This window comes from Cimex lectularius, unplaced genomic scaffold (assembly GCF_000648675.2).
Source record: "Cimex lectularius strain Harlan isolate CLEC.00 unplaced genomic scaffold, Clec_2.1 scaffold4, whole genome shotgun sequence".
Classification (NCBI taxonomy): Eukaryota; Metazoa; Arthropoda; class Insecta; order Hemiptera; family Cimicidae; genus Cimex; species Cimex lectularius.
In genome coordinates this window covers 223,448-239,657 of record NW_019392723.1, presented here as the reverse complement: position 1 = coordinate 239,657, position 16,210 = coordinate 223,448, and the positions used below count along the sequence as shown (strand labels likewise).

The following is a 16,210-nucleotide window of genomic DNA, read 5'->3' as shown; positions in this document are numbered from 1 at the left end:
GCCCTGAAGATGATCTCAATAAAGATCGAAACGTTGGCACAACAAAGAAAATGTTTTTCTGAAACCTGCATCACACCAGACCGCATCTCACGATTTCTAAATAAATATCGATTAACGGTCACTAATCACTACACGTTTTCACCATACTTCAATGAGCTCAATATGTTCCTGGTTATTGGAGGCGGCTTGAGCAGGATTGGACTTGGGAGATAAACTAGCATGGGTTGTAGGGATGTATCGGCAGTTCATATGAATGGTATATAGGATGGTACCAAAAACGCTCCCTTGTGGGACGCCAGCCTAGATCGCTCTGACTTCCGAAAACGTTAGGTATGATTTTAGGATTTGGCAATAACGAATGGGTGGGAACTGTTAGTTTGAAGAGAACTCCCGTTAGCCAGATCCTCGAACACAATCGGAAAACTCCTGAGGCAAAATTATCAAGATTCACTAGACAAAGAACAAATAAACAATAAAATGCCAGTGCGGAGAAAAACATCATAGGTCGGACAGGCAGGAAAAAACAATAAAAGAGACAACGAAGGATAATCGAACTACGCAGCTCGAAATTACTGCTCGACGTACAAAAAACACGACAAATAAACGTATTTTGTTCATAACTTTATTCAACTTATAATTTTTATAAACTAATTAAAAACCTAGATATTTAGAAATATGTGGAACATGAATTTTATAAATCGCGAGGCCATTGGCGCTGTAGTTGGTAAGCGTTCGGGATGAAAGATTCTAAAGGCGGGTCCAGACGCGTGTAACGTGTAATGTGGATTATGTGTAATTTAGAGTGAACAGTGTGGACGGCAAACGAACTCAACGCGAATCATGTAACGCGAATCTTGAAGAGGGGGCTGTTCCACTCAGTTGCTACGAACATGGTATAAACCAATAAGTTCAAGCGACTGTTCGTCACTCCACATCATGAACGTCCACACTACACAACTGCCACGAACGCCGTCCAAACGAGAACTGCGAGCGCCTTTGTGTTCGCACAAAAAACCTACACCCTGATGGATCCGGTCGAACGGTTGGGCGTGCGTTACATGTAATGCTCGTAGTAGCGTCCACACAAAGAATTCGCCTTGCATTACGCGTTACGTTACGTGTTACATTACACTCGTCTGGACCCGGCTTAATGCGTTAGGATGAGACTCCAGGTTTTTTGAATTTGTATCGACATCATGGGGTTTCAAGGGAGGATAAATGGCATTTGAAGGTTTGTGTACTTCGAGTTTGTGTGTTCGAATAAGTGAGTGTGTTTCTAGATTTAAAAACTGCATGTGTTTGACGGTTGAAATGCCGTTGACAGCCCCCGGTGGAACGGATAAGACCGAGGTTGATTGATATTGATTTTTGTTTGTTGTTGAACCAAATTGATTTTTAATAATGGTAAAGGATCTTAGCCCTGTGTATAATTAAAAGAAATTATCCAGCTGCTTGTATCAAATGACAAAAAATCGAAACCAATTATCGGGAGAGGGAAAGTATTAATGTGAGTAGCCAGTTACATTTTATGTATTTCGTTAAACATCAATACATGTGAATTATTGAAGGCCGACGGTATTCGAGCACGAAGTAAAGATTCCCTAGTCAATTATTTATGAGTCGATGCCAATACATCTCTGGGACAATGAAAGCATACTTAATTGTTGACATTGGACCATTCTCTTCCGCCCCGGTTTGCTGCGAACCGCACTCCGCCAATAAATAATGAAAAGTCACAAAAATATTATTAAGATTAAAGTGAAATACTGGTGGCAGGCTTTTGATCCGTTAAAAAAAAGTTATAGGTAGAAAATCCCCTGGACCTGACCTCCACTGTATTCTAAACCTTACTCAGAATCCCATAGTTTTATATTTAATATTTTTTAATACATATACGGTACGATTAAACAAAAAGACTCGTTGGCAGAAAATTGAACATATGGAAAAACAAGCTCGGGTTTTGCTCCGATGTCCTTCTAAATACGGGATAATCTTTATTGTAATTCTAAATTTAAACTATTTCTTACCTGTCACAACTAAGGACGATCTCATAGAAAGGATTCAGTAATCCTATGTTCCTATTAGGGAAAAGAATCAAGATGAACTCTTAAGACCAGAAAAAGTAATCAAGTAACGATTCAGCCTTGAATTCTTTAATAAGGTTGACTTTTGAACATTTAATTTATATTTATTTTTATTTTTTTTAAAGAGTTTTTTCTGTTTTCTTTGTATTACTTTCATTGTTTTTTTAATGAAATTAATGTTTTAACATCTTAACAATTTTTTAAACCAGTTGTAACGGAAATATCAAATTTTTAGCAATTAAACGTTAATTTTTCACTGATGATAACTGACCTTTGAGAAATCAAGTACGTGTGTTTAAAGCTCATTAGTAGCGGCAACCTTTCCGTAAGCGCCATATCTGTCAGTATTTACAGAGCCAATAAAATCAAACTTTACAACTAGTCTGGAAACTCGTAAAAGTTAATGATTATATGGAGATCGTGGGATGCGGTCTGGTGTGACGTAGGTTTTAGAAAAACATTTTCTTTATCGTGACACGTTTCGACCTTTATTGAGATCATCTTCAGGGCTTTTCTTCTTTATTATTACTTCATTTTAATTCTTTATTTTTATATTTAATTTTACATAATTTCTTTTTTTAATTGTAATTAATTTTCATGTGGTAAAATATGAAAATATGAGAACCAATTTTATATTTTTTTAAACATTTTCAAATTAAAAGACGAATCTTTTATTTTTAAATTCAAATTCACATATGTATTTTCAATTTAAATTGTAATTAATTTTCATACGGTCTTCTATGAGCCCAATTATTTTATATTTTAAAAAAAATCACAAATAAACAGAAAGTTTACATTACATGCTTTGCGTTAAAATAAACGTATAAAAACTAACTTTTTCATCTCAACCAAGACCTTACATAAAAAGAATCATCAATTGAAATTATTATCTATATCTAGCATCTATAGAATACAATCCTACCAGTCCAAACCTTTCCATGTCCCTTACATTTTGCAGTCCATAAAATCCAAAAACTAATTCTGCTCATCCTTCAATAAAAAGATCAATCAATTTCTTAAGGAGCAACGGTCACGATCGCAGGTTTCTCAAAAGTAGATGTCCCCCCCGTTGACCTAATATATAGTGTCCCTTAAACATAAGTCTATACTTCGGGAGGTTATTTTATGTGTCGAAATGTACTAGAAAGTCCCTATTATCCATAAGACTGGTCCTGTCTCAATTGTATTCAAGGTATTTCACTTTTCCTGTTACTTCAAAATTTCACAACTTTTTCCCATAAAGCCCAAATCTCTCAAAATATATTAATCCTACTGATTATTTGGAGATCGCGAGTTGCGGTCTGGTGTGACGTAGGTTTTAGAAAAACATTTTCTCTATTGTGCCAATGTTTCGATCTTTATTGAGATCATCTTCAGCGCCTGGGATTTATAAAGTTGTTTAAATTATACAAGTACATGTAGGGTGTAAAAAAAAATTTATACAATGATTCAATCAAAGTATTTGCACTCGATCAAATACATATATCGAATCTGAAATTTCTAGCATTGTATAAATTCATTTTTTTCACATCATACATGTATTTGTATAATTTAAAAAAATATTTATAAATCCCAGGCCCTGAAGATGATCTCAATAAAGATCGAAATGTTGGCACGATAAAGTAAATGTTTTTCTAAAACTTACGTCACACCAGACCGCATCTCACGATCTCCAAATAAACATTAACTAACGGTCACTAAACACCACACATTAATCCTACTGTAAATTTGATTACATGACTGAAAAGAGAATTGGAAATCCTATGAAATTCATTTGTTTTCTTATTTTAACTGTAGCCAACAAAATACAGAATTAGGTGGAATATTAACTTTTACGTGCGGTGTTTAGTGAACGTTAGTTAATGATTATTTGGAGACCGTGAGATGAGGTCTGGAGTGACGTAAGTTTAGAAAAACATTTTCTTTATCGTGCCAACGTTTCGATCTTTATTGAGACCATCTTCAGGGTTCAAAGTGTTTGTTTTCTGGGTAGATGTGTCATTATTGTGTGACATATTGAGAATGCTAGTGAGATATTAATGTTTTATCTGTATATACGTTGGATTTTGAAGGGGTGGAAAAGGACTTTCACCTCAAAGAAGCCGACTCCTGATATAAAAATGTTTTTCTATCCCTACGTCCTAATCTACTTACACTAACTTTTTCATCTCAACCAAGACCTTACATTAAAAGAATAATTAGTTGAAATAAGTAATTTGGTCAATTAGACAACTAAACACAAATGGATTAATAGACAATACTAGATAATAAGCAAGAAAGAAAAAGACGTATAATAAAAGTATAATCGCTTTATTCATGACATAGTGGGCTAACATTGCCTATGAGTATAAGGACGAAAAGTCCTTCTATTAGAAAAATTGTAAGAAAACAAAATTGGGGGAATGGAATTTATGAGAAGATACAAAAATCGGGAGAATACCAGCGCTTAAATATGTAAATATTTCTCTTTGATCATTTTAAACGAGAACAAACTCAATCTATGCTTCAACGAAATAACCTAAAACAATACGATCGCGTATCATCACGACAATCACTTGCCAAAACGAGAGATCGCTTGCCACTGCGACAGATGTATGTCAGGGCAGAACTTAAGAATTCTTATTTCAATATTTGGTCTAACAATTTACAATAAATAGAAGAATTTGATAGAAGAAGAACTCATGCAAAAACGAACCAAACATTACACTAGGGATTTCTAAAACTTGGTTCAATATTTACAAGATTTCCGTTTTAAATTATGATCGTTGAGCAAATAGTACTTACGTTTTTACGTGGTGCCTGGATGATGTTATGTAGGTAAATGGGTTATGCTCCGGAGGCTGAGCCGGAGGAGAGGACGCACCTGGGTTCGGTTGCTGGGGTTGTCTCTGGGTCAAGCGACCCCTGCCAAACCTGTTCTAATGTTCCAACGGATGCTGCGTCCCTTCCCACATGTCCATCTCCTATTATTTTTTTACTTGTTCGGATTTACATAACAGGATGCTGACCACACCGGCTACTCGGCTTTTTGAAGGGGCTCTGCTGAGCCGCTCTAGCCCGATTCTCCCCTAGTTTTTTCCCCCGTCCCCTTTCAAACACAAATCGGGAACGCATGAAAGGGAAAGGACCTTAGCGGGTCCCTTTACGGTCCAGTTCATTATACAAAACTATTTATTCGTTCTTTTTTTCCTCTTTTATAATCAGATTGCGCGTTAGGGATTCGATTATTATACTCCAATTGTCATAATGTTAATAAGTCTAAACGTTTATTTTATCCTTTATATAATCCCTTTTTATATAAACCTAGATAACAAAAACTTACTATTTAATATATTACATATCACCGGACTATACATAATATACGTAGTAATATACGTCAATATACATTATTTGTTTTAATGAAAATATTTGCCTACCGCATAGAACAAAGACAAAATTGTGCTAGGTGATCCAACTAACAGCCAAATATCCATTTTAATCATGCCTGAAAACCCCATCACAAAAGAAGGCGAAATGTCACTGAATTTATTATAATAACGAGGTGTTAGTCAATGATTATTCGGAGATAGTGAGTTGCGGTCTGGCGTGACGTAGGTTTTAGAATAACATTTTCTTTATCGTGCAAAATCCCAGGCCCTGAAAATGATCTCAATAAAGATCGAAACGTTGACACGATAAAGAAAATGTTTTTCTAAAACCTACGTCACACCAGACCGCATCTCACGATGTCAGAATAATTATAATAATAACCTTCGGTAAAACCTGCTGAAGAAGGCAAGAGGCCGAAACGCGTGGGACAGATCAAACCAGAAAGGGAAAGGAAGAGAAAACTGATCTGAAATGACCAAACTACAGGTCCATCTCCTCAGATCCCAGAAGGAAATTTCACAATTTCAGATTCAAATCAGTGATTTTGATACGGGTTTTACCCAAAAGATATTATTGCTTTTACATTATTTCAATTAATATTTGTTAACCATTATCGTCTTACAATCTGCACCAAAAAAGTGTTCTCAACCTGATTCTATGGTTCATGGCCTTTATGAACTTTAATACATTTTTTTGTTAGTTAGAGTTTATTAATATTTCAATCGTATCAAAAAAGAACAAACACCGCACTCACGTTGCCGAGGGGACGAAACTCGTCTAACAAACCAAACCTCCAACGAATTAGGTTTAAGCAATTTAATATCTACAGAGAGGTGTGAGGGAAGGGCTCGACAGCATCCGTTGAACCCGTGTGAATGTATTTATTAACGTGAGTGGTTAAGTATGAGTGTACAGGTCTGCCGAGGAATATCGAGTACACCTCACATTTGTCAAAAACTTAGGTTAGTTTGGTTAAGAAATAAGTGGAATGTGATAGGGTGGCGAAACGCTGGACAATAAAAATGCACGGTGTCCTGCCAAATTTAATTGTAAATACGGCATGAAAGGTTACTCAGAATGAACGTATTTATTGGCGTGAATGACGAGTGGTTGGCGAGGTGACACACATAGCTGTGTCCCGGTTAGTTATAGTGTACTCTGGGTCATTTGTACTCTGAGGTTAGCTTAAAATCTTATAGTAGTATGAGTGTGTATGTATGTGTGTACGTAATAAGTGTACTAGGAATAAAATAATAAAGCTTGCGTGTGTAAGATAAATACATAAATAATAATAACAACATACTAATAAACATATGGATCGTCTAGCTACCAAAGGTATATGTCAGAAAAGTGATGAAAAATGCAGAAAAAAATACATATTTCCGCGGTTATAAATTACGTGAGAAGGACAAATATGCGAGGAGCCAGCAATGACCATAGTAGTTAGAAAGCAAAAAAATGCGGATTTTGCCGTGGGTGTTTCTTCCTACGACAATCGGGCGCCACACTGTTTTAGTTTGTTCTTAGGGAAACAGAAAGGGAAACCCTGGTGGTAAAAAAAATAAAGAACATAACAACCAAAATAAAATAAAACAATTCAGTACTGCGAAAAAAAGAAACCAAAAAGAAAATAAACAAGTTCTCTTCTACTATAATAAAAACGGTCAGAAAACAAAATGGCATAAAATAGGATAAACTTCGTCCTGGTTCTTTTCCCTCGCATCACAGGGCATTTCTCCCGTCAAACTCTCTGCTCCTCGACGGCAAGAAAAGAAAGTCCAAAATAATTAAATTAAAAAAGACAATCAAGTCCTTTTCCACTTTTTTCTCCGACTCGTTCACATGGAGACTCGCCTGTCTTCGCCGATGCCCCGCTGAGTCCAGGCTGGGCCTTCGGCCTTTTGCCGGCCTCCTTCAACCTACGAGGGCACCCTCGTATCAGGATGAATCTTGTCACACCGCGAAGAAAGTTTTTCCCTTATTTTCCACTTGTAACAAGGTGCAAGAAAGGAGAGATGGCGAGAGGCCGGAAAGCGTCTTACAAACCAAAACAGCGAGGCAAGGCAAAACAAAATAATAGGAAAAAGAAACGAACTACAGGTTCATCTCTTCGAGGACAACTAGGCGAAATTTTATAATTTAATCAACTAGCAGGGCGAAGCTACTAATAACAAGGTATGTACAAGAAAAAGGTAAGGTAATGCTGAAATGTGTCTGAATTCAGGTTTATCACTGCAGACAAAAAATAGAAATTCCCAAATTTAATACAGCAAGCCACCTAAGTTACTATTAATAAGGTAGTATTAATAAGGTAAGTGTACGAACGGTTTAGGCGTTGACACGGCGCTCATCACTGTAAGGTAAAGGTCGCGGATTCGAATCCAGCGGCCCTGCATTCGAACCCGACATACTTACAAATGGGCTTTTTTAAAAAAAACACCGGCCCCCTGAGGGTTTATATGACCTCTGCTGTTGCGAACCCTCGTAAAATTAAAAAAAAGGCATGTTAAAAAAAAATGAAGTTGAAATGCATCTGACAGACCAAACAACAGGTTCATCACCCAGCAGACAACAAGGTGACATCGCACGATTAAACGTGACTAGGAAGATTAAGTTACTATCAATGAGGTATTAAAAAAAAGAGATTTTGAGAAAATTTAGAACAAAATTTGTAATAAAAAAACTAACTACAGGTTTATCACGCCACATTCCCAAAATCTCAGAGTTCCGACTCAATTCACTGATGTTATTGCAGGTTCCCCCTCCCCCAAATCCATAAATGATTAACATATTATTTAAAGTAAATTTTATTAACTAAAATCAAAATATAATTTTCTTCAAAAAACCTTGAATTTTATGACTTATGGCCTGCGTGAAATGTAATACATCTTTTGTTTTATTACTATGTACCTATCACTTCAATCATATCAAAAATAACTCAAATTTAGCACTGGTAATGGCGAGAAGCCAAACAGCGTCTGACAAAAACACAAATTTAGCGCTGAAGATGGTAAAACGTCAAAAAGCGTCGGACAGACCAAAACGATCAAACTTCAGATTCACCACTCTGGAATTAAGGAGAATTCTCACATTTTAGACTTTAATTTTCCCCAAATTCATACATGATTTTCACATTATTTAAAGTAATGTTTATTAACTAAAATTCTAATAATATTCTAAAAAAATGTGTGGTGATTAGTGACAGTTAGTCTATGATTATTTGGAAACAGTGAGATGCGGTCTGGTGTGATGTAGGTTTCAGAAAAACATTTTCTTTATCGTGCCAACGTTTCGATCTTTATTGAGATCATCTTCAGGACCTGGGATTTACAAACATTGTTTAAATTTAACAACTACATGTAGAATGTGGAAAAAAGTGAATTTATACAATGCAAAAATTTTTTTTATATTCAATCAAAGTATTTCTACTCACTCATGGCACAATTATGCAGAAAACAAACACTTTGGGTGAGTAGAAATACTTACATTGATTAAAAAATTTTTTTTGCATTGTATAAATTAACTTTTTTCTACATCCTACATGTATTTGTATAATTTAAACAATGTTTGTAAATCCCAGGCTCTGAAGATGATGCCAATAAAGATCGAAACGTTCGCATGATAAAGAAAATATATTCTGAAACCTACGTCACACCAGACCACATCTCACGATTTCCAAATAATAATTCTAAAAAAAATTTTTTCTAAGACAATCGGTAACTATCAAACTTCTGGTTCATCATTCTGGGGCTAGGAAGCTTGTTTTTGTTAGCCCAAGAATAGGTTAGGGCCATGTTAATGGTCATGCAGATCCTCATCTGGCTAGACTCTAGCCGCTAGAGTATCTGCGTTTTCCCAAAGTTCCTTTTTTGTACTGGATACCGTCCAGGGGTTTTGGAGATTTTGGGTGAATTCATTAACCAGTTTTGATGTGATTTTATTACCTGCAAATGGTTTAATAGCTGCTTGACTGTCCGATCTTATGAAGATTTGTTGCCAGTGTAACCTCATTTAAGAGTTTTTTTTTTTTCAGTTTGACAGACCGAGGTGTACTTTCCTAATGAGTTTGATTTTTCATTTTTTGGGCTTGTATAAAAAACGCCTGATCCGGCGTTTGGAGCCATCTGTATACCGTATTTCATTCGGAATTCATCTTCTCCTTTCTAGTCAGTGGAGGATGTTGCACATATTGTTTTCGGGATCTTGTAATAAGTCCCCATTTCTATGAATTGATGTCTGATTTTATTAATGATTGTTTTGTGCCCGAAGTTTTTAGTTCCCATCCAGTTTTATTGATCTGGAGACTAAATGTGCTTTTCCTCGCATCTCCTTGTATAAACACTTACATTGGAGGTAGGTTTAGCAGTTTTTCTAATGCAATTGACGGGGTTGCTTTCATTGCCCCTGTGATGCATTGGTTTACCAGTCTTTGTATGCTGTCTAATGTTTGGGTAGTTCGTTTTTGCTGAGCTTTGATCTTTTAGCGAGCCATAGGATAATTTGGGTCTTATTACTGCCGTAGATAGACTATAGAATGGGCCATTGTCAGTTTTAGACCGCGTCGCGTATTCTGTTTTGCCTATACTCGTGAGTTTGGTATGTCCAGTTCTTAAGGGGAGGTTCTCATTCTACAATTTAAAAGTATCTGCTTGTTTATTGTTTCGTTAATGACGTTTCTTCAATTGTATTTATTCGGCAAAAATTGCAACCTGAAATCTGAAAGTTTGCCAATAAAAATGGACAACACATTATAATTATTATTAACAACATATAATTATTATTAATTATTATTTTAATATAACATCATATAATTATTACTCGATCATATGTTAAATTTAATATAAATAATAAATCTATTTATGTATAGAAGTCTAATTCAATTAATTATTCTTTTATTCAAGTAATTATTTCAATTATTATTTTATGTAAGATCTTGGTTGACAGGAAAAAGCTCGTGTCACGAGCGGGATTCGAACCCACGACCTTCGGCTAAATACGCCGCTACACTAACCACTTGAGCTATCGTGATTTCTGGTTAGAGCATCGTATTATAAAATTACTATGGTTAATTATGACCGTTAAATTGGATGGACCTTTGGACTTTTAAAATATTTTCAAATTAAAAAAAAATTCTTTATTTTTATATTTAATTTGACATTATTTTTATTTTTAATTGTAATTAATTGTCATGTGGTATGTTATATGAGAATCAATTTTATGTTTTTAAAACATTCTCAAATTAAAAGACGAATCTTTTATTTTTAAATTCAAATTCACATATGTATTTTCAATTTTAATTGTAATTAATTTTCATATAGTCTTCTATTAGGCCAATTATTTTAAATTTAAAAAAAATTCACAAATATACAGGAAGTTTACTTAACATGCTTTTATTTCATACCATATCCTCAGTTTTTAAAGCTTTAAAGAAAGAATTAATTTGAGTTAAAAATAGTTTATTTTTATTTATTTATTTTTTGCTTTCCGGGGCAAACCCCATACAAACAGATTCAGGCTAATCATATTTATAAACAATTAATTAAGGTTTTTAGTTGAGATAAAAAAGTCAATGGGACGAGCGGGATTCGAACCCACGATCTTCGGCTAGATCGCCGCTGCTCTACCACCTGAGCTATCGTGACCTCGATCCACTCGGACACTAACTTCCCATCTCAACCCCACCTTTTGAATTTTCCCTCCTTTTTGCCATTTTTCAAGGAATGAACATATTTATAAATTTAAAGCAAAATAGAAACACATATGGGATCATAAAATCAAGTTAATCTTTACATTTCCAACTAGTGTAAATTAATATTAAACAATTCAAAGAAAATTGCATAAAACGGGATTCAAACCACGACCTTCGGCTAATAAGTAACACTTTGATTCTTCTCCCTATGAATGGATAAATGCAATAGTAAAATTTCTAAATATAACACTTGCTAATTGAAATTTTACAGCAACAAGCGCCCTTTCGCACTAAAGGCCTAATCTTATTATAAAGTTCGTTGAACTGAGGTTAAATACTTGAAAAGCGATGTTTAACTAATCTTGGGCGAAGGATTTTATCGATTATTCCACCGAAACTTTTCATAAAGGCCTGTTCTGTTTTATAATCGGGCTCTTGTAAATCAAATGTTAGCCTTCAGACTATTTACCATAACCGTGGAGATTATTAATACAATCATGGAATATGGTAAAGAAGGATTAATTTTATAATTAATATCTTGGCGAATCCTCCTCCTGGAGACGGCTTGGAAATAGCTATCCTGGAATAAACCCTCTATCCCAGTTTCCGTAGTGTAGTGGTTATCACGTGTGCTTCACACGCACAAGGTCCCCGGTTCGATCCCGGGCGGAAACATATTATTATTGTTTTACTTAAAAATAATTTTTAAACTTATCCTTATTTTATTATTTTTTAGATATACTTATATTAGATCTATTAATTAAAGTATAAAATATTTAATATTTAAAAAAAATACGAGTTAAAAATGATTTTAGGACAATATCAGAAAATCAACTCTTTTTTTTATGTGGAACACTAAATTTCAATTCAGATAGTACATTTTGCAAACGTAACCTTCATACGTTGTACGATTTTATATTATTATCATTATTCAAGGCTATTTTATAGATAATTTTATACATTTATACATTTTGGTATATATGACATAAATAATAGTAACACAGGAGCCGCAACGGTTTAGGCGTTGACACGGCGCTCATCACTGTAAGGTAAAGGTCCCGGGTTCGATTCCAGCGGCCCTGTGTTGGAACCCGACATACTTACAATTAGGCTTTTTTTTTCAAAAACAACTACACCCCGAGGGTTGATATGACGTCTGCCGTTGCGAACCCTCGTGAAGAAAATAAAAAGTAACACTGCTTACAATTATTATTAATAATATTAGTTGATTAATTATTAGAAGAAGATATACATTACTTAAAATATTTAAACAAACTGAATTTTTTTAGTTATGTATTAATTTCTTTTGGGAGGATGTCTACCAGAGCCTTTTTACCTTGAAACTAACCCTTTTTATTTTCAAATTAGCCCTTTCTTTGAAACATCAAAAAACTCAGGAGATAGTGAAATGTAAACACTTAAAGTAAAATTTCTGCATTCGAAAAAATAAATAATTATAAAATCAACAATCAATCATTAATCTTAGAAAATCATATTAAAATTATTCACAATTAAAAATTATATATAAAAACATCTGATTCTTCTTTAAATTTTAGATTTCCTAAAATATAAAATAATTAGGCTTTTGACAACTATATGAAAATGAAGTACTATTAAAATTTAAAATAGTTTATAATATAATATAATAATAAAAGAATAAATAAATTGTTAGCTAATCTATCACTAAACGATTTTCCTGTGTTTTGGTGAATTTTCTTTAAAAAAAACAGAAGATTAATTTATTTTAAGATTTTATTTTCCATAATTTTTAATTTTAATGGTACTTAATTTTATTTAATAAGAGTTCAATTAATTTATACTTAAAAAATCTCATGAGTACTCTAGGGTAGTGCGAATAAATTGTGTTGTGTGAATGTAATTTATTAGCGTGATTGTTAGGGCATATCGTCAATTACCCAGAGAAATATCGAACACTCTGGGGTAGGGTGAATAAATTGTGTTGTGCAAATGTAGTTTATTAGAACGAATATGAAGGCTTACCTCCAATTATCTCGAGGAATATCGAGCAGTCTAGGGTGTTATGAATAAATTGTGTTTGGGAATGTAACTTATTAGCGTGAATGGCATGGCATATCCCCAATTACCCTGAGAAAGATTCAATACTCTGGGGTGAACGAAGTATGGTATATGAATATAATTTGTTTGAGCGAATGTGGCGCTTATCCTCAATTACCACGACGAATGTCGAATGTACTGGGATATAGTGAATGCTAACCAGACTATTATGGTTTCTTATGTTTTTGTCTATGTTTTTGTGATTTATGGAATTTCATTCAAAATTTAGGAGGTCTGTTTTAAGGTTGTATGACCTATTCCTCGGCCCGGAAAACGCGTCTCTTGCGGCTAGACAGGCTCTACTGTCTCTGCTGCGGGTAGGGGTTTTGCCGCCCGAATCCCGGAGAGAGCAGTTTCCTCTCAGCTATGCGGCGGGTTTCTAAGCCAAGCCGGGCAACCACCTGACGGACACGACCTGGGAGGGCAGGTTTGACTCTGGGGACGGTACTCTGTCTGGGAAACACACCGACACCGCCCTGAGTCTTTCCGGCCGTACTCGTCCGGGACGAACTCGCAATATTAGCCAGGTCGAGTACACCGCCGCACCTTACCGATCAGGGTTCTTAGAATTTAGATAGGAATTCACCGGTTTTCGCTTCATCTCCACAGACCGGTCTAAGTCCAGCGAAGCTGTGGCGTGCGCCGTGTATAAGGGGGTTTGACCATTTCATGGACACTCCCGCGGTACTACATCGTGTACATAGCGGAACTTTATGCGATCTGGCACGCGCTCGGGGTGATTCGAAACGATGAAGCCTCTGCTTTCCTCATCTGTACCGACTCCCCGAGACAGATTATCTATGGAACCTCTCGTCGTGTTCTTTTAGAAAGATATGCTGGAGCTCCTGGGAAAACGGTGGAGAAGTCGGTCTGTAGGGCAACGAACAAGGCTGCAAAAGCTGGGACGTCTCGCCCTTCAGACCGAGCCACTGCAATCCAGCCTGGCGACACTGTGCCATCAGTTAAGAATGCTGTGAGAGATCGTTGACCGCGCCAGAACACCGGGTCGTCCGAGAGTTAAGAGCACGACGAAAGATGGTCCCTGAGAGTCAGGCCTGTTTAAACCTGTTTCAAAACCCGCGCAGGTGACTTGTTGGTAAAGAAAGGTTGGTCAGTGTGTCTCAACTGATCGAAAAGTGCCGTGCCTTGGCCCATTATAGGGAACGAGATGGCATGAGCCCTGACATAACTCGTACTCGGGCGGGCAAGTCGAATGTTGGAACCCCCTGTTGTTGGGGTGTTTCCTCACATATAAACATTGTACATACTGTGTGTATGTGTATGTGTGCGTGATTGTATTTATTTGTAAATCATTTTTAAATATATGTATATTACATGATGTATTTTTTTATTTGTAAATAATTAAATTATTGTGAGTGTGTGATTTATGCTAAGGCATAAGGCCGATGGTGGAATATCGAGTACCATCGGTCATAACATTGAGTGGCTGAAATGACCTCACTGTTGGTAGCCTGGTAATTGACGGGAAACAACTTAGCTCTGCGTTGGCAGTCGGTAGAACTGTCGACCATTTACCATTCCTCCTCTTTCCCATTAAATAAATAATCTTTCAACAATTCTTTTACCGACTCCGCCGGTAAGTCATCCCGATGTCAGTGCATGGCATAGCAAATCCAGTACTACATTATCAATTACTATTTGTACCTGCTTGTAAACACACACTAATTTAGATAAAATGGTACATTGTTATTTATTTGAACTGTTTTAAGGTATTTATTTGAAATGTTTCACGTTTTAATAACACACATTTGCTGTTTTTGTATTTGTTATGTACACTGATCGGTAGTAAATTTGCACTATTATAGTCGGCCTTAAGAGAAATAAGTTTTTTTATTGAACTACGATCTCAATAGTGCAGATTAGTTTCGGCGATTTACAATATGTACAATACAAATAGAGCACCACAAATATGAAAAACCAGCCTGCGATGGCAATATTAGATACCAACTGGCGTGGAGATCGTCGTTCAAAACAACCATGAGATTTTTCTCGATGGAAATATGCAGATAAGAAGCAGTAGAGTTATGATGGAAAGGTTGGATTTGATCTGAAATTAGAGAAGGATCAGTTAATGTCGTTGTGCTTAGTGAGGTTAGTGACGTAGTAATGAGTTTTGACAAGTTGCTTGAGAAATTTCATTGGAAGGATGTGCTGGATAGCTATAGTATATATATATATATATATATAGGATAGTTATATAGTGCTGGATGGCTGAGTGAAACTGTGTTTTGATAGGTGTGAGGTAGGATCGTCGTTTGCTCTGCGTCCATCAAAAAACCGTTATACTCATGTCACCGGAGGTCGAAGTTTAGTTAACAGAGTTAGTTAGTCATTTTAAAACATACATCTTATGAGGAGAGTTAGTTAGTCATTTTAAAACATAAATGTTATGAGGGGTTGTCACGTCGCGCCAGTCTGCAGTCCATAATCCTAAATCCCTAACTTCAGATGATGTCAGTTGCTCCTCGTTGATGTAAAGATGTTTGTTTTTCTCATTTTAATTACTTTTTCACTTTCTGTACTGGTCTTTTTTACCTTAAGGGTGTTCTTCTTCTTTTTCGTTTTATAAATCAGAGGCTATAGTTTAAAAATCCCTGAAGCATTGTTGATTCGTAGAATGACGAAAATGGAAGTCAAATGTTTAAAATCAATGCTTCTCTGTGAATCTGGGATGGGTCTTGAACGTTTTCTAATGAGTCTTTCAAAGATTTTGGACATCAGAGGAAGAAGGTTGATGGGTCTGTAGGAGGATATGCGGTTGGAAACTTTGTAAGCTTTAAAATGACAATACTGCCGGATGCTTTCTTAAAAAAAAAGAAAATGTATACTAAAAAACTATGGCGATATGAGGAAGGATTCGAATTACAGTGAAAGCAATTGGTTTACTATTTGAGGATTTGTGTGGGTAGTACTTAGTGGTAAGTTCAATCTTCTGAAAGAAAGAATTGAGAGTGTAAATAATATTTGTCTT

General features: G+C 35.5%; 1 non-coding gene across 1 annotated transcript; it reads left to right on the top strand.

Annotated features, from left to right (window-relative positions):
• The first annotated feature begins 11,744 nt into the window (after window positions 1-11,744).
• Trnav-cac lies at window positions 11,745-11,817 on the top strand. Its single transcript has one exon. It is a non-coding gene; the product is annotated as a tRNA-Val (tRNA).
• Window positions 11,818-16,210: the final 4,393 nt, after the last annotated feature.